Genomic DNA, 23,045 nt, shown 5'->3' with positions numbered 1-23,045 from the left:
AAGAGAAACCTGCTTCTTAGCAGGGGGGTTGGGCAATTCTGCCAGTCCAGAAGATTTGGTGGAACCTGATATTCAAGTTTTTCAAGTGCATCTAACCAGATGCTCCTGTCCCAGTTTTTGAATCCCATTCTTCCTATATCCAGCGTCTTCTCTAGAAGTGTAGAGAATTCAGTTTTTCATTGTAGTGGCTAACCTCACATTCAGGTTCTGTGCCTCATATTCAACAGTTGCTCTTCCAGCTGCAAGAGCTGAGTGTCTCTAAAGCCTATCATGGAGCCCTTCTTTTCATTTTCACAGAGTGCTCTGATTGGCTGACCTGAATCTGTTGATATCTTTCCTTCATTATATAGACATTTAGCACCAATCAACTAGCCGACAAACCTGAGAGTCCTTATGATGTCTCTCAAATTCTATGCATGTTCTTCTACCTTAATCTCATTCCACTTCACCACAGTTGTGTCTTCATAATTATGATGCCACAGCTAACTGTAAGTTATCACTTCCTACAGCTGACCACCATTCAGTTCCAGAACCTATCATAAGGATCTGGTTCCTAGAACCATTTCTGTTACCAACTGTCCCATTATCGGTTTCCACAGAAGCATACTATGAGATGAAGATTTGGTACAATATTTGGGGGTGATCTTAGGAAACCCCAGCAGTGATTGAGTTATTAACCCAGTTAGCTTTATGGGTAACTAGAGCTTAATCCTGCTGGGAGAACACAAGGAGTCAAGAGAGAACATGTGTGTCAGAGTTATCTCACTGGAGAAGTAAGAGAGCTGGGTTACTTACACTACTCTGGGTGGTCATCGGTTGAATTCTAGTAGGGATGGAAGGTGTTCTCAGACATGACCACCTTTGTTCTAGGTGCACAAAGATCAGATTCTAGATGCCAGAGAAAGCCCCAAGGCAGGTAGAAATCAAGCAATGTAATTGGTGTAGAAATCTGCACTTGTTGAGACCTGAGGAGATACAATGGGGGCACTGACAATTTCTGCTTTGGGGCCCAGTAACTCAGCAGAGGACCCTGGACACCTGGTGGGCTTGTGAGTCACATTAGTACTCTGGGGGTGTCTCAACTCGCTACATTTGATTTCCCTAAGCTGGAACATGGCTAGATGTTTTAACTATACATACTGCATGTACAATTTTGCGTTCTTTCTTTTCCACTTAATATTATATAGGTAGTATGGTGATACTACATGAAGGAGTATTGGAAACATGTCTTTTAGGTGCCATCAGGAGTTTCATCTTCAAATTAGGAAGCAAGTTATATTCCTCTATTGACAATTTTTGGAAATTAAAAAGCATTACAACATGTTGATAAACATGTTTCTATAGCTATCTATGGAGAGTTTTGAATCTATAGACTTAGAGTGCACTCCCTATTTAAAAAAATGCAAAATGCAAACCGGGGTCCAGATTTAATATGCATGTATGTACTTCATTACTGAAGAGTGTTCACTCTCCCATCCTGCTACTGTTCCCTCTCGGCTTGCTGCCTTACCGCTGCAGAAGCACCATCTGTGTGAGTGCTCCTGATAGACAAATTACATCCCATCCTGGGCCTTGATCACTTGTATGGGGTAGTGCTTAAGAAATAATTGCTTTAGGGATCTCAAAGTACTCAGATCTAATGAATTCTTCTGGCATCTTCTGAAGTGGTCACGGGACTTGGGACCGAGGTTCCAAAAGCTGGATTAAAAACTTCGTAGGCTGTAAAAATGTATGACTAGGGCAGGACCAAGATGCAAAAGGAGTTCTGTGACACCCAACACAATCAGCCTATTTATAGATTTATTTGGTGTGCATAATTGGAGGTTTCTAGTTTCTCTGTGGAGGTGGGGGTGGAGTTGGATTTCCAGATAGCTGTGAACGAGCTGAGGGTAAATAGCACATGGCCTACGTGACACAGCAGACCTTTAGAAATTTCATTCCCCAAAAGAATTGGCCAAGAAAAGGGCATTTCATCATGTACATGAAACAGACTTTCAGGCGCATAAGTTACACACTGAATGAGCTCAGAGGGGTTCAAAACCATAAAGGAACTTTGTTTAATACAGGCTCTGTGACTCTTCCTTGTCCCCTGTTCTTGCATGACATTTCAAGCAGGTTTCACAGTTTTTAAGTTATTTTTTCAATAATCCTCCTGTGTTAGCACTAAGATCCCAGTCTCATCTAGCAAGCACATAATTCCTGTCTAGTCCATTGTTGTACAAAAATAAAGAATAAATCTAATTTACTTCAACTTCTCATCCCTAGATCAAGCCTGTTTCACACTTATAAGCCTGCTATGGGAGAGGTGTCTGTGATCATCTTCTTGCTCTTGTTAATGTATGTGCTTCCTCTGTGAAGCTACTTCCCAGTCAGAAAGCAGCTCAGGAGGATAGTGGCTGCTGTAGGCAGCTTGTGCAGGTGCAGTCTGGAGATGAGTCCCTTGGGATTTTGTGCATGTGTGGTTTCTGGTTCTTTCTCTCTTCCAGCTGTGGCTCTCTTCCCTGTGGCTCCCAGGATGCGGGCATGCCTCTCTTCCAGTTGGATGTAATGAGGTCCCCCCCCCCCTACCCTGGGGCTTTGGATGTGTTGCACTAGGCAAGACCCTCCTAGCTGCTGATGCCTCTGTCCTTCCAAGTAGTCTAGGGTTGACTTTCTTTTACAATTACCACGAATCTTCTTCCTCTACCAGAGTCCACATCTAGTTTCTAGAGAGAACCATATCTTTCTTGCATTGGTAGCAGAGCAGCTCATTTCCACGATGGCCCCCCCTCTTCAAAATGTCACCTTTTCCTTCAGTTTCACCTGGTGGGAATGAGTTTTTATTTTTCAAAGTTGAGGGGCCATGCCAACATTTTTAGAAGTTCTTCTCATTTGCCTTGAGGTTATGAAGAGTAATACCCTTCCCCACTGCCAAAGAAAGGAGAGAAGAGATGCCATGGTAGCCCAACAGTTTGCTCCAAAGGAAGCATTTTCTATGGTGTCTTCACTTTATAAATCCTTGGGAGAGATAGGCTAACACTGACAGAACTGGTTTTATAATTCTTAGCATGCCCCATATTTATTGGTGCTCTAGATTCTCACATGAGGATTTGGGCACTACTCAGCATATATATTGTTCTTGGTCTTTGGGAACGCAGCTGTGGCTGAGGTAAGTCTCACTTGAGGTACCACTAATCTGAGGTAAGTCTACTACCCCATTTCCTATGCTTTGGAGTCAGAAGAGTACAGGTTTAAATGCAGGCTCTCCTGTGTAACTGAGCAACCACCCTCAGGCACATAACTTAATCTCTTTTGGCTTCAGTTCTTATTTCTGTACAAAAGGGGAAAAAATACTTCTCAGATATGAGTTTGTCATGAGGGGTGCACAATGCATGATCTCGATATGGGGACACATGAGTGATGAAAATGATGACAGTGGTGGCTCAATTCCCTCAGGTTCCTGAGTACCTTCCTGTCTCTACCTGCTAACAGGACAAAGCTGTAGCCATTGCTTAGACTTCCTGCCTACCATTATTCTTCCAGCTCTCCACTTCTGGAGTGGCAGAAAGACCAAGGAAATTGCAGGATGGCAGTCCTAAGCATCTTCATCCCTCAGTGGAATCTTGAGAAGAGATGAAAACAAGTAGGAGATGGTCATGGCCTCTTATTCTTTTCTCTAGTTATTCTTGTCATATACCCATTGGAATTGAAGTGTTGGAGGAGTTGGCTCTACTGTCTCCTCTCCCTGATCATCCATTCTCTCTCCAGCCTGGCTTACCCATTAGGAAGGGTGTTCAAGGAAACCCTGGCTAGTGGCAGGGTGCCAGGCAGTCTTTGCCTGCAGGGAAATTTGATGTGGCAGATATAACTTATTGTCCTTGCGGTTACCCTGCACATGCCAGAGAAAAGAGCTTTGTAAATAAGTGAGAGGAGCTGATAGCAAACATTTCAGATTGCACTGCAATGCTTCTAATACCATTATAGGGCGGTGATTTAGTATTGGCTTCCAGAAATGAAGGCTACCTTGAGTACTGAATTACCATGTCCCCAGGGCAATCCTTGGCAGTCTACCCAGGCTGCTAACCAAGTCCTCCATGCTTCATTTATGGGATCTGACACTATCACAGACTCCAGCAATATAGCTGTAGGCTCTAGTAAACTCCTAAATTAAAAGTCAACCCAGTCAAGGATATTTTGATGTCCAGGGATTTGTATGCAGCTCCCATTAGGATTTGTGCCCAAGTAACTTCTGACTTGCTGAAATGAATGCAGATCCTTCTATCTTAGTGTTCTATTTTGCATAGAAATTTTTTAAAGCTGAGATGAGATTTTCATGTAGGTCAATCACTCTCAGAAAGCTTCATTTTTGTGCAAGAGGCATATTACATATGTAAGGGACTCATCTGCAGAAAGCATAAAAATACTCTACTGAAAATAGACTCTTCTTTTTGGTTTTGTGCTTCACATTCTACATTCCAATGGAGTCTACCTAATGTACAGCCATTGAGGAAAAAGGAGAGGGCAGAATCTCCTAATGAAGCAGTCACGGATAAAATTGAGGTTTCCAGAGAGGGCTTTTTTTCATGGATCTAGGTAGTTCATAGATTAGGTGGCTGATAGAAGCTACCAAATATTTAATTGCAGTAGTATTTTGGTAACAGAAATTGGTAGTATGCCAACCTGTTGGCAAGATTTTTAAAAATAATGTACTTCTCAGAGCAATGCAACCAACTACAGTTTTTATTGGCTCATTTTTTCACTCCCTTCCATGGCATGCAATTTAGATGGGAGTATTGTCCCAGTTACTCAGCGGTGATGTGTAATCAATGTGCTCAGCGGCCACTCAGTCATGTGTAAGAAAACTGCATTGTGAGTCTTTGGTCTTACAACATTTGGTCAGCTAGCAATTTACAGAAGGTATAAAAGGAAAAAAAAAGGCAAAAACAAAAATAGAAGCAGACCTTCTGGAGCTTTTGTTTTTTGTTGGTGCTTTACGTATGCCAGATTCTTCTCTTCACTGTGTTGTGCTTAAGAAAGGTAGATGGTTTAGAACATGTAATTTAGCAAGAATTCTGTTGTTTAAATTTTTTTTAAAGATTTTATTTATTTATTTGTCAGAGAGAGAGCGAGCAAGAGCGAGCACAGGCAGTCAGAGTGGAAGGCAGAGTCAGAGGGAGAAGCAGGCTCCCTGCGGAGCAAGGATCCCGATGTGGGACTCGATCCCAGGACGCTGGGATCATGACCTGAGCCGAAGGCAGCTGCTTAACCAACTGAGCCACCCAGGTGTCCCTAAATTTTTATCTATAGGGGAAACAAGTCATTTTTTAAATTTGTTCATTTTTAAGATTTTATTTATTTATGTATTTATTTATTGAGAGAGAGAGTGCAAGCACGCAAGTGGAGGAAAGGGCAGAGGGAGAGGGGAAGAGAGAATCTCAAGCCAACTCTCCCTTGAGCATAGAGCCCAACATGGGGCTGGATCTCAGGAGTCTGAGATCATGACCTGAGCCAAAATCAAGGGTCAGAGCCCTAACCGACTGAGCTACCCAGGTGCCCCAACAAGTCATTTTTCAAAAATTTTCTTCCTATTGCCAATGGTATAGAATTTTTTTAAAAATCCAGTTATTCATAACATAAAATCACAAACTGCTAATTAAGAATCTCCATTAATTAAGAATGTCCATGTCAGCCTAGATGTTGAGCCAAAAGACTTGGGACCAGAAGGGATCTCAGAGAACATCTACGTGAAACTTCTTCTTCTTCTTATCTTTGTCCCTATTCTGTCAAAGAGCAAATGGAGACCCGAAGAGGTGAGATGGCTCTCTCAGTTCACAGAGCAAGGTGATAGGCCATTGTCTCACGCTCTGGCTTTCTGATTCAGTTTATCCAGTGGTAGAATTTTAGGACTGTGAGAAGTGAGTATGGAAGTACTCTGGGGAACAAAGCAGGCTGAAGAGAGGCGCACTGTTGCTAAACTACCTGTGCAGCACTAAGCAAAATAACCAAGGAAACCTTCCAAAATTACAACAGTGGTGACGGTGAAGTGAGGCAGGGAAGAATTAACTTTACTGGGTATTGAACTACATTATAAAGCTTTATTAATTAAAACATGTAGTTTGTAGAATCTAGTATGATTACTAGATTCAAATATATATAGAAGGTTGGCACATGACCAAGGATCTCAAATACATAGGGAAAGGGTAGCCTATTTAGTAAATGATGTTGGGACAACTGTTCAGCTATCTGAAAAATAATAAAGAATTAAATGTAAAAAAGGAAACTGTAAACATTCTACAAGATAAGAAAAATAGTGAATGTATTCGTAACCTTGGTGTGGAGAAGGCTTTTCTTAGTATGATACAAAATCTAAAGGCATAAAAGAAAAGACTGATGAATCAAAATACATAAATATAAAGAAGTTCCTTGTGGAAGGTCCACTGAGAGGGGCAAAATTGGGGAAAAATACTGGCATCTCATATCACCTATAGAAGAGTAATCTCCTTCATGTATGAGAACTCCTGAGTGTTGTAAAAGGCCAATTCATTAGGAACAGAGGCCATACAGCAAAAGAAAGAAAACATATTAAAAAGATATTGTCACTCATGTTAAGTGAAATGTAAATTATGTATTCATTGAAACATACTTCTGTAATTTATTGAATTGATGAAAATTCCAAAGTTCAACGATACACCTGTGTTGGTGAGGCTGTGGGAAAGTAAGCGTGTTCTAAACAAATATTTCCTTCAGGTGACAATGGGAAATCTAGGACAATTTAGGAAGGTCTCTCAAAACTAGCAATGCAAGTATCTCTGTCCTTTTAGGTAATTCCACCTGTGCGTTCTACACATACCAGTTATATATACACGTGTCATTATATATAGCTGTATCTATGTATCATCTACCTACCTAGCCATCAATTTAAGTATTTTTAAGGATATTCCCTTGTGAATAATAGTGAAAGTGTTGGGATAAAACTGAATCTCCACCAATAGGTGATAGATTAAATAGATCATGGAATAGACATGAAATAGAAATAATAGAGCTGTGAAAAAACTATGAAGTAGCTCTTTGTATTCTAAAGTAGAGGAACCTTTAAGAAATATTGTGACAAGTAAAAAGAGTTCAAAATACTGTGTAGAGTTGGTTACCCTTTTTTCTTTTTTTTGTAACTTCACATGAGGTGGGGGGAGGATATATATATCTGTATTTATTTGCTTATGCATAAAAAACTTTAGAATTACCAATAAGAATAGTGGTTTTGTGTGACAGGTGGCAGGAGATGAGGAACTAGGAGGATAGGGAAGGGAGTAGGAAGAAATGTTTTCACTGGTATACCTTCATACACATATAAGAAACAGGGAAATGTGTTACCTTTTCAAATAATTAAATGTCAAAAAGAAAAAAAAAATGTTAGAAGAAAAAAAAAGTATCACTGACCTTCTGCATCAGTCAGGGTTCCAACAGAGAAACAGAACCGTAAAATACACATACAGAGTTTTATTGCAAGAAATTGGCTTATGTGACACTGGGAGCTGGTTAGGCAAGTCTGAAATCTGTGTATCAGGCTGTCAAGGAGGGCTGGCTGGAAACTCTCTGGCAGGGGCTGATGCCGCAGGATTTCTTCTCCCTTAGGGAAACCTCAATTCTGCTCTCCTAGCCTCTCAACTGATTGCATTAAGCCAACCCAGAGATAGAGGCTCATCTTTATGTAAAGTCAAGCTGATTGTAGATGTTAATCATATCTACAGAATACCTTCACAGCAAGGTCTAGATTAGTGTTTGATTGAATAACAGGGGACTAGAACCTAGCCAAGCTGACACATAAAACTAACTATCACCTTCTTTGGAAATCCAGTTTGGGATCAAAGGAATGGCACAGTTTGAACATACATATTAAACATGACAAAAAACACATTGCTTGTCTTGGATTTCCTAAGATAACCCTGGGGTCAGATATATTTTTATCAAATCTGAGATGCTCTTGATTGTAGGATACACCATTATTTTTTGTACCACCAATAAAAAAAAAAAACAACACCCCACCAGTTAAACTGACACACTGTTGATTGCACAACAGATCCTTATTTCAGTGCTGTTAAAATAATAAAACTATATGTACATTAGAATTTATGAAAATATACTCTACTCATGTGCAGTTAGATCAATGTGTCAGACCAGTACATTTCAATTTTGATTCAAAAGATATGATCAGGGTGCCTGGGTGGCTCAGTGGGTTAAGCCGCTGCCTTCGGCTCGGGTCATGATCTCAGGGTCCTGGGATCGAGTCCCGCATCGGGCTCTCTGCTCAGCAGGGAGCCTGCTTCCTCCTCTCTCTCTCTCTGCCTGCCTCTCTGCCTACTTGTGATCTCTCTCTGTCAAGTAAATAAATAAAAAAAATCCTTAAAAAAATAAATAAACAAAAGATATGATCATATTACCCTTAAAACACGTTACATATGACATAAATTACACATAACACTGTCTGGCTCAAGATCTAAAAATTAGCCCTGCAGGTGCTTGGGTGGCTTAGCTGGTTGAGCACCCAAGCTCTTGGTTTCTGCTCAGGTCATGATCTTGGGATTGTGAGCGCAGAGTCTGCTTTGAGACTCTCTCCCTCTGTCCTGTGTGTTTTCTCTCTCTCAAATAAAGTAATAAATAAATGAGCCCTAGAGAGAATCTATGGAAGTATCTTCAATGGTGAGTTGGGATTGAGAGGCTTTTGGAATGGAGAGTAGAGGGTGAGAGGAGAGTCCTTCCTGCCTTCCTTTTCTCTACCCTCTACCGCCCCTCCACCTGGCAGGCAGGTGGCATTGTTTGTCTCTCATGCTGAGAATATTGCCTTTTCCCACTTCCTTTCTTTCCTCTTTAACACTGGAATACTTCAGGGAGAGGCCAACCAGAAGTATTTCACATGCTAAGCCTAAGTATTAAAAGACTGCTTATATCATGATTACTACAGAAGTGTCTAATTTTCTTTCTCCTTTTTTTTTTTTTTTAAGATTTTTATTTATTTGACAGAGAGATCACAAGTAGACAGAGAGGCAGGCAGAGAGAGAGGGGGGAAACAGGCTCCCTGCTAAGCAGAGAGACTGATGTGGGACTCGATCCCAGGACCCTGAGACCATGATCTGAGTTGAAGGCAGAGACTTAACCCACTGAGCCATCTAGGTGCCCTGGAATGTCATTCAGTGGTTTTCTTTTTATTATTTTTCATTTTTTAATATTAACACATAATGTGCTATTTGCTTCAGAGGTATAGGTCTGTGAGTCATCAGTATTACATAATTCACAGCACTTACCATAGCACATACACTCTCCAAAGTCCATAACCCAGCCACCCTATCCCTCCCCTCGACCTCCCAGCAATCCTCAGTTTATTTCCTGAGATTAAGAGTCTCTTAAGGTTTGTCTCCCTCCCCCATCCCATTTTGTTTCATTTTTTCCCCCACTCTTCCCCCCAGGATCCCTTGTCCTACCTCTCAAATTCCTCATATCAGTGAGATCATATGATAATTGTCTTTCTCTGATTAACTTATTTTACTTAGCATAATACCCTCTAGTTCCATCCATGTTGTTGCAAATGGCAAGATTTCATTTTTTTGATAGGTACATAGTATTCCATTGTATATATATATAACACATTTTCTTTATCCATTCATCTGTTGATGGACATCTGAGCTCTTTCCATAGTTTGGCTATTGTGGACATTGCCGCTATAAACATTAGGGTGCAGGTGCCCCTTCAGATCCCTACATTTGTATCTTTAGTGTAAGTACCCAGTAGTGCAATTGCTGGGATGTAGGATAGCTCTGTTTTCAACTTTTTTGAAGAACCTCCATACTGTTTTCCAGAGTGGCTGCACCAGCTTGCATTCCCAATGACAGTGTAGGTATGTTCCTCTTTCTCCACATCCTCACCAGCATCTATCATTTCCTGACTTATTAATTGTAGCCATTCAGACTGGTGTGAGGTGGTATCTCACTGTGGTTTTGATTTGCATTTCCCTGCTGCTGAGTGACGTTGAATACTTTTTCGTGTGTCTTTTGGCCATTTGGATGTCTTCTTTGCAGAAATGTCTATTCACATCTTCTGCCCATTTTTTGATTGGATTATTTGTCCTTTGGGTGTTGAGTTTGATACATTCTTTATAGATCTTGGATACTAGCCCTTTATCTGATGTGTCATTTGGAAATATCTTCTCCCATTCTGTCCTAGGTTCTGTACCTAGGTTTATTCCTAGGTATCTTATGGTTTTGGGTGCAATTGTAAATGGGATCGACTCCTTAATTTTTCTTTCTTCTGTCTTGTTGGTGAAAAGAAATGCTACTAATTTCTGTGCATTGATTTTATATCATGACACGTTACTAAATTCCTGTATAAGTTCTAGCAGTTCTGGAATGGAGTCTTTTGGGTTCTCCACATAAAGTATCATATCATCTGCAAAGAGTGAGAGTTGGACTTCTTCTTTGCTGATTTGGATGCCTTGAATTTCTTTTGGTTGTCTGATTCCTGACGCTAGGATTTCTAGCGTTGAATTGAATAGCAGTGGTGATAGTGGACATCCCTGCCATGTTCCTGATCTTAGGGGAAAAGCTCTCATTTTTTTCCCATTGAGAATAGATACTCACTGTGGGTTTTTCATAGATGGCTTTGATAATATTGAGGTATGTACCCTCTATCCCTACACTTTGAAAAGTTTTGATCAAGAAAGGATGTTGTACTTTGTCAAATGCTTTTTCAGCATCTATTGAGAGTATCATATGGTTCTTGTTCTTTCTTTTATTAATGCATTGTATTACACTGATTGATTTGCGGGTGTTGAACCAGCCTTGCAGCCCAGGAATAAATCCCACTTGGTTGTGGTGAATAATCCTTTTAATGTACTGTTGGATCCGATTGGCTTGTATTTTGGTGAGAATTTTTGCATCTGTGTTCATCAAGGATATTGGTCTGTAATTCTTTTTTTTATAGTGTCATTGTCTGGTTTTGGGATCAAGGTAATGCTCGCCTCATAAAATGAGTTTGGTAGTTTTCCTTCCATTTCTATATTTTGGAACAGTTTCGGAAGAATAGGTATGAATTCTTCTTTAAATGTTTGGTAGAATTCCCCTGGGAAGCTGTCTGGCCCTGTGTGTTGTTTGTTGGGAGATTTTTGAGGACTGCTTTAATCTCCTTACTGGTTATGGGTCTGTTCAGGTTTCCTATGTCTTCCCTGTTTAGTTTTGGTAGTTTATATATCTGCAGGAATGGATTCATTTCTTCTGGATTGTCAAATCTGCTAGTGTATAGTTGCTCATAACATGTTCTTATAATTGTTTGTATTTCTTTGGTGTTGGTTGCGATCTCTCTTCTATCATTCAAGATTTAATTTATTTGGGTCCTTTCTCTTTTCTTTTTGATAAGTCTGGCCAGTGGTTTATCAATCTTATTAATTCTTTCAAAGAGCCAGCTCCTACTTTTGTTAATTTGTTCTACTGTTCTTTTGGTTTCTATTTCATTGATTTCAGCTCTGATCTTTATTATTTCTCTTCTCTTGCTGGGTTTAGGCTTTCTTTGCTGCTCTTTCTCCAGCTCATATAGGTGTAGGGCTAGGTTGTGTACTTGAAGACCTTTCTTGTTACCTGAGAAAAGCTTGTATGGCTATATACTTTCCTCTCAGGACCACTTTTGCTGTGTCTCAAGATTTTGAACGGTTGTGTTTTCATTTTTATTTGTTTCCTGAATTTTTAAATTCTTCTTTAATTTCCTGGTCAACCCATTCATTCTTAAGCAGGATGCTCTTTAGCCTTCATGTATTTGGTTTCTTTCCAAGTTTCCTCTTGTGTTTGAGTTCTAGTTTCAAAGCATTGTGGTCTGAAAATATGCAGGGAATGATCCTAATCTCTTGGTACTGGTTGAGACCTGATTTGTGACCGAGGGTGTGATCTATTCTGGAGAATGTTCCATGTGCACTAGAGAAGAATGTGTATTCTGTTGCTTTGGGATCGAATGTTCTGAATATATCTGTGATATCCATCTGGTCCAGTGTGTCATTTAAGGCCTTTATTTCCCTGCTGATCTTTTGCTTAGATGATCTGTCCATTTCATTGAGGGGGGTGTTAAAGTTCTCTACTATAATTGTATTATTGTTGATGTGTTTCTTTGATTTTGTCATTAATTGGTTTATATAGTTGGCTGCTCCCATGTTAGAGGCATAGATATTTAAAATTGTTTTATCTTCTTGGACAGACCCTTTAAGTATGATATAATTTCCTTCCTCATTTCTTATAATAATCTTTGGCTTAAAATGTTTATCTGATACAAGGATTGCCACCCCAGCTTTCTTTTGATGTCCATTAGCATGGTAAGTTGTTTTCTACCCCCCTCACTTTATCTGGAGATGTTTTTGGATCATATGAGTTTCTTATGGGCAGCATATCAATGGCTCTTTTTTTTTTTTCTTTTTAAATCTATTCTGATATTCTGTGTCTTTTGATTGGGGCATTTGGCCCTTTGCATTCAGGGTAACTATTGAAAGATATGAATTTAGTGGCATTATATTACCTGTAAGGTGACTGTTACTCTAAATTGTCTCTGTTCCTTTCTGGTACATTACTTTTAGGCTTTCTTTGCTTAGAGGACCACTTTCAATATTTCCTAAAGGGCTGGTTTGGTGTTTGCAACTTCTTTTAGTTTTTGTTTAAACTGGAAGCTTTTTTCTCTCCTATTTTCAATGACAGCCTTGCTAGATATAGTATTCTTGGCTGCATATTTTTCTTTCTTTTTTTTTTTTTTAAGTTTTTCTTTTTTTTAAAGATTTTATTTATTTATTTGACGGAGAGAGATCACATGTAGACAGAGAGGCAGGCAGAGAGAGAGAGAGGGAAGCAGGCTCCCTGCTGAGCAGAGAGCCCGATGTGGGCCTCGATCCCAGGACCCTGAGATCATGACCTGAGCCGAAGGCAGAGGCCTTTAACCCACTGAGCCATCCAGGTGCCCCTGGAAGAAGTAATTCTAAGGAAGATTACTGACTGCTCTTTTTGTGTAGTTGGCATAGTTAAATACACTGGTTAAATGCTTTTTGCTTTTTTGTTGTTCATATTCATTGATGGAAGCATATTGTTAAAAACTAGAATCTCTTAATAATAGTTTGATGATTGTATTGGCTTTCTGGTAATTTAAAATGTTATTTTTTAATCAAGACTTCAGCCAACACCGAGTACAATCTAATATTTCTACCATTGAATGTTACAGACTTCTTGTCCTGAGCTGCTTTCAGGATTTTCTTTTTGTCATTGAGACTTGTAAGTTTTACTATTAAATGATAGGTTATTGACCTGTTTTTATTGATTTTGGGGGGAAGGTTCTCTGTGCCTCCTGGAATTTGAAGCTTTTTCCCTTTGACAAATTCGAAAAATTATCTGGTATAAATTGTTCTAGTATAACTTCTGCCCTCCTGTCCCTCTCTCTTTCTTCTTCTTCTGGGATTCCAATCATTCTAATATTGTTTCATCTTATGGTATCACTTATCTCTTGAATTCTCCCCTCATGGTCCAATAGTTGTTTATCTCTCTTTTCCTCAGCTTCGTTATTCTCCATCATTTGGTCTTCTGTATCACTAATTCTCTCTTTTGTGTCATTTATCCTAGAAGTAAGAGCCTCCATTTTTTATTTTACTTTATTAATACCTTTTTTTTTAATTTCAACTTGGTTAGATTTTAGTTCTTTTATTTCTCCAGAAGGAGATTCTCTAGTATCTTCCATGCTTATTTTTAGCCCAACTAGCACTTTGATAACTGTCGTTCTGAACTCTAGCTCTGACATCTTATTAATGGCCAATTGATTAGGTCCCTAGCTGTTGGTACTGCCTCTTGTTTTTGTTTGTTTTTTTTTGAGATGAGTTTTTCTATCTTGTTATCTTATCCAGATGCAAATAGGTGAATGGGTGAATGAAATAATAAAAGGATAACAATGATCCCAGAAAATATACACTAACCAAATTGGAAGAGACCCAAAACCAGGGGGAAGAAATGAGGGGGAATATATATATATATATATGAATGACTGGTGAATAGAACGGAGCAATACACTTGATTTTGGGTGTATTTTGGTCTGTTAGAAGAAACTGCCTCTCAAATTTTAAAAAAGAAAAATGTATATATAGATACAAAAATAAGGGATGGAATATGCCTGTAAAGATGAAACTTTAAAAAGTTTCTAAAAAAGGAATTGATAAGTTAAGTTGGTTGAAAAAAAAAAAAGAAGAAAAAAGAAAGGAAAGAATGTGTTCAGGCTGGAGACTAGAACAAAGCCATGCACTATATTTAGGGTATATTTTGATCTGTTAGAAGAAACTGATCCCAAAATTTTAATGAAAGATTAACCTATATGTATACCAAAAATAAGGTTAAATACAATGAAGGGATAGAATATAACTATAAGAATGAAAATTAAAAAAATTTTTTAAAAAGGTATTGATAAGATAAAATAGTTAAAACAGGTTAAAATAGAAAAGAGGAAAAAATTTAAAAAGTAGAACAAGAAAAATATAAAATTAAAAAAATTTAACTTTGATAGATTAAAGAATCATGAGACAAAAGCCATGAATTCTATGTGTTATATTCCCCTTGCTCTGGAGTTCCTCAGTTCTCACTGAATGGTAAACTTGGTCTTGGATGGATATTTTGCTGAGGAGGGGCCTGTTCCAGTGATTCTGAAATGTCTTTGCCTGAGGCAGAATTGCACCACCCTTGCAAGGGGCCAGGCTTAGTAATCTGCTTGGGTTCATTTTGGGAGCTTTTATTCCCTGAACGCTTTCTGTACAGCTTTGAAGGGAATGAAGATGGTGGCCTCCAGTATCTGGCCCAGTATCATAGGAGCCAAGAGCTCAGGCCCCACTCCTCCATGTGCCCTCAGAGTAAAGTAGTCAATCCCTCCCATCTCCCTGGTCTTTGGCCGCAATTCGTACTCACCTGGCTTGTGACCGAGTGTTTCTGTCTCTGGCATAGGGCCTTGTTTGGAGTCTCCAAACCCAGCAGATTCCTGCAGCGTGCTCCCGTGCCACTCCTCCCAGGGGAGGAAGGTGAGTCTCCCTGGATCTGACACTTGTGGGGTCCCTGCTCAAAGAATAGTGGTCTGACTGCCTGGATCATGGTTTAAAGTAACCCCATGCTGAGAGCCCACTCCTCAGCTCCCGTCTCTGCAGCCGACTTTCCTGCCCCAATACTTGGGAGTTCTGCCTCACTCAGACACTCCCGGTCTTTCTGTGACCCCAAGGGTCCTGAGACCACACTGTCCCCGCAAGGGCTCCACACCCTGCTTAGCCTCTGGCGCAACTTCCCTCAGTGAAGCAGACTTCTAAAAGTTCTGATTCTGTGCTCCGTTACTGCTTGCTGGACACTGGCCCCAGACCCTGTGGTCTATCTTCCTGTAAATCACCTGTGATTCACTTCTCTGCACATCCTACCTTCCAGAAAGTGGTCACTTTTCTGTTCCTAGACTTGCTGTTCTTCTTTTCCTTGGTCTCCTGTTGAGTTTGTAGGCATTCAGAATGGTTTGATAACTACCTAGCTGAACTCCTGGGACCAATGATTACCCCTCTACCATCTTGCTCCTCCATTCATTTGGTGATTTTTCAAAGAATACTAACACCTACTTTAGTTTAACATTAGGACATAAAAGTGACAAAGACTCCCAGCTGTCCAGTTTAAAGAAAAAAGATAGTTGGGTGCTGTGATTCTAGGCAGTGAGAACAGAAATGACATCTGAAACCCAGCTGAGTTGTCATAACCAGTTGCAGTGACCTATGAGCCTTGAGGAAGTGGGTGGCCAGTCCCTCTATTTTGCCAGAGCCAAATTTTCAATTGCCATTACAGATTGAAGCTTTTACATGTGATGAATGTTTGAACATCATCTCATTGAATGTAGCCCACTGTTTGTAGAAAATTGGTTCTGATTCCTATCTTTAAAGCGACCCAAAAGGCATATTGGAACCATTCCTTGTTTACTGTAACTAACTAATCTTGCTGTACTCTGTTTTATTTTGTTTTATAGAACCCACAAAGAAATCTTGTTTTGGGGTTCAACGGTGGGCTCAACAAAGCAAACACAGTGCTGACTGCCTTTAATGCTTGATTAGTGTGAATACAGAGCTCTAAAAAGATCAACCCAATTTTGTTTAAACTGTCAGTGAGAAGTATAAAAAAGGATAAAAATGCAAAAACAGCAGACTCACTTACCAACTCTTATTTCTAAAGCTTTAAGTAATGATTTAGGATATACTGATGCTGTTTAAAAAGAGGGTGTCATAAGCTCTTTGGGCTTTGAAATTTGTCTCTTTCTTTATTGGTTTTCTTTTTCTGAAACACAAACTATAACCAATTTTAATGCTGTTTTCTCCCTAGTTTGTCAACCACTGGAGGTATTATTGTAGATACAGCGTCAAAAGAAAAAAACAAAATCCTGTAAAGAAGCAATAATAAGTACACCTCAAGCATGGAGTTCTTCTGAGAACAGCTGTTAATATCTATTGTGCTGAAAACTCACTTAAAATGTACAGGTGTATATAATAGCCTCAAATCAGCTCAAGAAGCCCTTTTGTGCCTAATGTACAAGTAATCTGAATGCATAAAGAACTCTGCCTCAAAAATAAGTTTTATGTGAATGGTATTTTTAAAAAAAGGAAAAAAATAGCTAAGGGTCCAAGGTTCTCCAAAATAAAAGAGGAAAAAATCATTTAGAAGAGATCCTAGGAGCTCATGAACTTTGGCATATTTTCATTATTTTTGATAAAATCATCCTGTGATGCCTCTGATGCTATGGTGAAATCTTATTTTAACCCTTTTCCTTGAAAATAGGGTTTTGAAATGTGCACAACATCGGAGATAAAATCGTGAGTGGGCTCTTTAAAGTGCACTGTGGCTTAAAAAGGCAAAGCACTTACTTGATGGAAACATTTAGTGAACATCTTCCACGGATGAGACATTGGCTTTGGGCTGTGCGCAATGCAAAGAGGAAGAAGACACAGTTCCTGCCCTTGTAGTGTTTACAGAAGAGAAAAGAGAGAAAACTGTAAAAATAATTACTCGATGTGCTGAAAATAAGTCATAGAAATGAAAGCAGTGGGTGTAAGTACTTCCTTATGAATTCAGCTCCTTCCTCTTTTCAGCCTTGAAAGCTGGTCACAAACCTAATCTCACTTTCCCCCTCTCACACTGTGAGTGTAATGTTCTTTGTTTCAGAGTTCTCCATTTGTAGAACCTAAATTGCAAGTAATACTTGCTCATTTCTCCCAGTTTCCAGCAGGGCTTGAGAACGAATGGGTGGACTTCTAATTAAATGAATGTGTGAGAAAGGATCTTTTTCATTTCTTCCTACTGAAGTGATTCTTTTCAACAAAAGCCAACAGTACTATCTTCCGTGCTAAGAATTCATGCCAAGATCTTGCATCAGTTACAATCCGACTATTTCCTACAGTTGTAGAAACCACGTTAGGTTTTGAATCTAAGGATCCTTTAAAAAATATAAACCCCAGAGAAGAGATGGGTAACTGGTTTCCTTAAATTAATTTATTAGAAATGATTCAGCTTGTTTTCTGGTATGTGTTAATGGAATCAGGCCTCAGAAGGCTGTATTGCTCTGAAGAAGGGAGGAATGTTGTCCGAGTGAACAGGAGAAGGAGCAGAGTGGGTGGGCAGTGGGCGGCAGACAGCGCCTGCAGGAAGCATGGTGGCATCACAGGGGGAGGACAGGTTCTAGGGGGGCACAGACCAGACTTGAAGCTTGTGGAGTTGGCTGTGCACCTTGGACACTTCAGTTCTTTAGGCTTCAGTTTCCTAATCCATCTAAAATTGGTTTGATACTTAGTTGTTGAGATTGTTAAATAACATAACACACGATTCGGCATGGGTTACTTATGTGTTTCATGGTGTCTGGTGCCTAAGGAGTAATCGATAAATGTGAATTTCTCTCTCAGGCCAGAGGAAGATTTCTGGAAAGGAAGGGGGTGAAGAAAATGCTAAAGGAAAAAGGAAGAGAATGAAAGATGAAGTCCATTATGTGACTGGAGGGCACTGATATTGTCTAGGAGAATGATTTTTCTTTATCCAGGCTTGTGGGAAGGTTAATGGAAAGACCACTGGATTTGGGTTTAGGAGGCTTGGGTTCTAGGATAAGCTCTCCCTTGGCAAATTTGTGAACTTCACTGGGACTCTATTCCAACCTTTGCTAAATGAAGATTTCATTTAGGTGATCTCTTCTGGTCTTAAGGTTCTTGACGAAATGTTTAAGGTGAAAATAACTATGAAGCAGCTCAATGTATTTCGTCTAAATCTAATGTTTTGAAGGTGAAGAATAAGTTTCAGGACATTTTATTTACAAAGAGACTATTTGCAATGGTACAGTGTTAATATTACAAAAAGAATGAGGCAGTTACCATCCCTCAGCCTCAAGTGGGTGGCAGGGGATACAGAGTCTTGCAGAGACCTCTTTGAGAAGAATATGACCTTGGGTCAAGGACACAGCAGCTGAGACTTCCAGTTGGTATTCTAAATCAAACTGGAAGCCTCAGGACAGAAGAGTTTAAGTCTTGGGGCAGGGAGCAGACTAGTAGGGTTGAGTTGATATGGTGGGGAAATGGAAGACATCTGGCATGGGTCCAGATCTGGATTGGAGTCTTAAGTGAGCCTTTGCTTTGTGAGTGGAAGAACCCAATACACTGTTGCTACAATGAGCCTGCTCATTGTACAATGTACAATGATCCTCATTTAGCACTGGCAAGAGCCCTGAAATGTTCAGAGTATCAGAGAGGTCTGATAATCATTATCAGACCTAATCATTAGGTCCATCTGATCCATGAGCCAACAGTATATAAAATACCTCTAGCTGTTACATGAGAGATATGGAGGCTGCCATTGCATTGAGAGTCCCATTCAAATTTTACTAGAAACTAAGGAGGGCAGATATTTTCCCTCCAGCAAAGTAAGTTTTATTCTGATACTCTGTATCCTCAGGGTCCTTTTGGTTACCTTTGGGGAAAATAAATAATCACCAATAATTGAGGGTTGTCTATGTATCGAACATCATTTATACTTCACATGTGAGTTGAGATTAAAAATGATGCCACTTTCTTTTAAATCATAAGAACAGGGCTGGTAAGACTCCTTGGGTAGATTTTTCTTATTAAGTGATAGATTTGGAACTATAAGAAGCTGTGTTTGCTCTCCCTTGCTCTGGGAAAGAGGGCAAAAGAAAAATTCACATAGAGTGTCCGATGGGCTTTCTAAAAGGAAGGAGTATGAGAACTATTCTTTCAGATATTTGAAATTAGGAAAATAGGTCTTCCAGTTTTGTTATTAAGAAAAGGTGGATTGAGTAGTGTCCCCCCAAAACCCTGTCCTCTGGAACCTCAAAATGTAGATCTTATGTGGAAACAGTCTTTGCAGGTATAATTAGTTGAGATGAGGTCATGCTCATCTAATGCGTGGGCCCTAAGGCCAATGACTGGTATCTTTTTTAAGATTTATTTATTTATTTAGCGAGAGAGCAGGAGGGAGGGGCAGAGGGAGAGGGAGAATCTCAAGCAGACTCCCCACTGAGCAGGAGCCTGACCCAGAGCTCAGTTTCACCACCCTGAGATCATGACCTACGCCGAAACCATGAATTGGACTCTTAACCGACTGCGCCACCCAGGCATCCCCAGTGACTGGTGTCCTTATAAAAAAAGAACTCGCAGGGATACACAGAATAAAGGAAATACGTGAAGATACAGGTAGAGAAGGCTATAAGCCAAGAAATGCTCAAGTTTGCGGGACCACCAAAAGCTAGGAGGCACCAGACTATTTCTCTCTCACAGACTTCAGAAGGAATCAACTCCGCTAGCGCATTGATTTTATACTTCTGACCTCCTGAACCCTGAGAGAATACATTTCTGCTGTTTTAAGCCAGCTAGCTTTTTAGTAATTTGTTACGGCAACTCTAGGAATCTAATATAAGTTTGAAGACCTTGAAAAAAAGCTCGGGGATGGATGTGTATATGGTAGATGGGTTAGTGTCCAGGACCAATGCGAGATCTGAGGAAGGATTAGCTACAACAGAGTAACCTGGGAGCCCAAGATTGAGACATCTTTTGTCCTGTGCAGAAAATGGAGCCATACTGAGACTGTGGCCACAAGCATCCATCAACCAAAACTGGGTCCGTGGATTGGCTGGAAGCTCCGCCTCTCTCTCGCTCTCACTCTCTCTCTCACTAACCTAGATTTGACCTTTTTGAGCTGAGTAAGTCTTTAGAATTCTTGAACTATTTGGTGTTGGGGTGGACTAGTGGTCAAGAAGGAGATATTAGACATCCTGGATGTTAACAAGAGTCCCTGAATGCTTGAGTTATTGACTCTAAATGAGAAAAACACCTAGTCATGTGTTTATTCTGAGTTGATGAAGTTGGCTATGCTGCTTATACCTTTATAACTAATGGGGTTAGGTTAGATGCATTTATTATCTTTAAATAGGTTTAGAAACTGAAAGTTGAAGAAATTAAGTAACTTGCTTACTGTCATACTGTCTAGATTTAAATTCGAGTCTGAATTAACAGTCTGTACTTTTAGTGGCTGTAGATCCCTTTTCTTAGATCCACTGGGAAGCCGCTGGATCTCCATCGTCTTACGTGGAAAACATGTCCAGTAGCCCAATGTTGGAACTGCCTAGAAGGGGGCGGTCTGTATGCTGGGTCCAGAAGCAGGGGTCTGAATGTGGGCATGAGTAGCATGGAAACTAGGAAGGGTTGAATGAAGCTGGAAACCAGGCGTGAGGTGCACCAGACAGAAACGGGGCTTCAGCCATCATGACAAGTTGAAACCAAAGGCGAGGTTGCACGGGTGAATCCAGATGTAGCCGCCAGCTACCAAGCAGGGCTTACACAGGACTGCGTTGTCATGGAAACAGAGACAGATCCAAAGGCCAGAACCTGGAATCCAAACCAGGTCAGAGGCAGACAGTGACTGAAGCCACTGCTGGACCAACAGGGGTGCATACACAGGGCCCGGGCATGCAGATTTCTTCTGAATGCCTGCCTGCTGCCTTGCCTGGCATGGGTTCCTGCTCATTGCACAGTGGGAGCTCTCTGGCCCTGGAATGCCTTAAAGGCACTCTCATTCTTCTGACAAGTAAAAGTCCTTCATTTCCTCTCCGAAACTGGCTTATTAGCCTGTTTGAATACATTCAGTGACAAGTTTCCGGGGTAATGGTTCTATCTTCAAGTGGTTTAACTGTGACAAAGTATTTTCTTAGACAGTACTAAAACCGGGTCCTGAGTCAACGGAATGTCTTCTCTTTCTCCTGGGTGTCAGCCCCTAAATGTTTAGTCACAGGGATTGGCTGGAGGAATCTTCAGATTCTCAAAGTTCAAACAGCAGAAAATTCTGATTCAGTCAGTCTGAGCCAGCATTGTCTTTCAGCATTGTCTACCTGTGTTAGCCCAAAGACTTCCCACTGGTCTCTCATCTCCACACTTTCATTCGTCTAGTCTATCCTCCTCTGGGTGGCCAAAGTGATCTTTTAAAGCTGTGCATATGAGACGGCCTACCTTGTGTCAAATCCGTGCTCATTCTCCATTGCGGTAATAAAGGAGTTATGATTGAATAGAAAGCCAATGGTGTATTGTTGCCTTTGGCAGTTAGGCCTTGGCCCGACTTCCTTTACTCCTATGCCTCAGCCATGCCACATCACTTGAGATTCTCTGATGCTTCCTACTTTCTCAACATTGTGTCTTTGTGTTTGCTATTCCTTCCACCAAGAAGGCTTCTTTCCTTGCCTGGTTAATTTCCTATTTGTCCTTCTACACTCAGCTTCAGCATGGCCCTCCGGATAAGCTATCCAAGACTCTCCTACACCCCGCAATTTGTTATATGATATTTTGACTTGACTGTTTTGGCAATTTTTACCCTGGAATCACTTGATTACAGGAATATTTTTATAACTATTCTTTATTTGATTTGAGTTCACTTTGATGGAGCCAAAAAAAAAAAATTAATTGTTGACTTTTAAAAAAGTCTCAAAGAGTTCCTAAAGCATTTATTCTTACTCCACTCCTGACCTTTACAACATTCCTGAGCCTCCCCTCTGGGGGTGAGGAGGCGATGTGGTTCAGGAATACAGAAAGAGGACGGCTTCTTGATGGAGTGAGGATTAGGGTCATCGTGGAGGATCGGGGCCTCCTGCGAATATAAGAGGATAAATTTTGTCACAGCTGTTGCTTAGATATATATAAAAAGAAAAGAAGATATTCTAACATGCTTATTTCAAGTTAGCCATGTGTTACAGGTTGAACTGTCCCCACCCCCCATAAGGCATTGCAGTCCCCTCCCCAGCACCTGTGAGTACAACCATATTTGGAAATAGAATCTTGGCAGATGATCAAGTGAAGATGAGGCCATTAGGGTGTGCCCTCATCCAAAAAGGGGTATTTGGCTACAGAGACAGACACAGAGAAAGGGGAGAACACCATGTGAAGATGAAAACAGAGATCCGTGAGCCAAGGAGCACCACAGATTGTCAGAAAACCACCAGAAAATAGGATAGAATCATGGGAAAATTTTCCCTCTCAGGCCTCAGAGGAAACCTACCTCCAGATACTTTGATTTTGGACTTCTATCCCCCAGAAACCAGGAGATGCTGTGTCGTTTAAGCTGCCTGGCTTGCGGTCCTTTATTCCAGCAGCCCTGGTAAACTCATACATCATGGAAAACAAGTGTCTCAGGAAGACCTGGTCCTGTTTCAAGGCGAGTGACCTGTCCTCTGAACTCCCAGAGCGTCATTACTCTCTATGTTGATGGACTGAAACGTGCCTGTCTTGGGCACAGGACTGTTAGCTCTCTTATGTCTTGCTTTTTATTCTTTATTTTCAGTACATACTGTATTGAGTGTCAATAATTTAAGAGTAAGCCAACCACAGGGCCTGAGGATGCTGAGTTTGACAGAGGTTGGTTGAGTGGCTGCCCTGATTGGCCCTGTGCTCCCTCTGCTCTGGTCTCCAGGCCATGTACTTTCTATTACACAAGGAAGAGGTCTAGCAAATTCACTTGTAAAGTTTCCTC

Source organism: Mustela nivalis (assembly GCF_964662115.1).
Source record: "Mustela nivalis genome assembly, chromosome: 7".
Lineage (NCBI taxonomy): Eukaryota > Metazoa > Chordata > Mammalia > Carnivora > Mustelidae > Mustela > Mustela nivalis.
The sequence above is the reverse complement of the archived record's forward strand: the minus strand, read 5'-3'. Positions refer to the sequence as shown.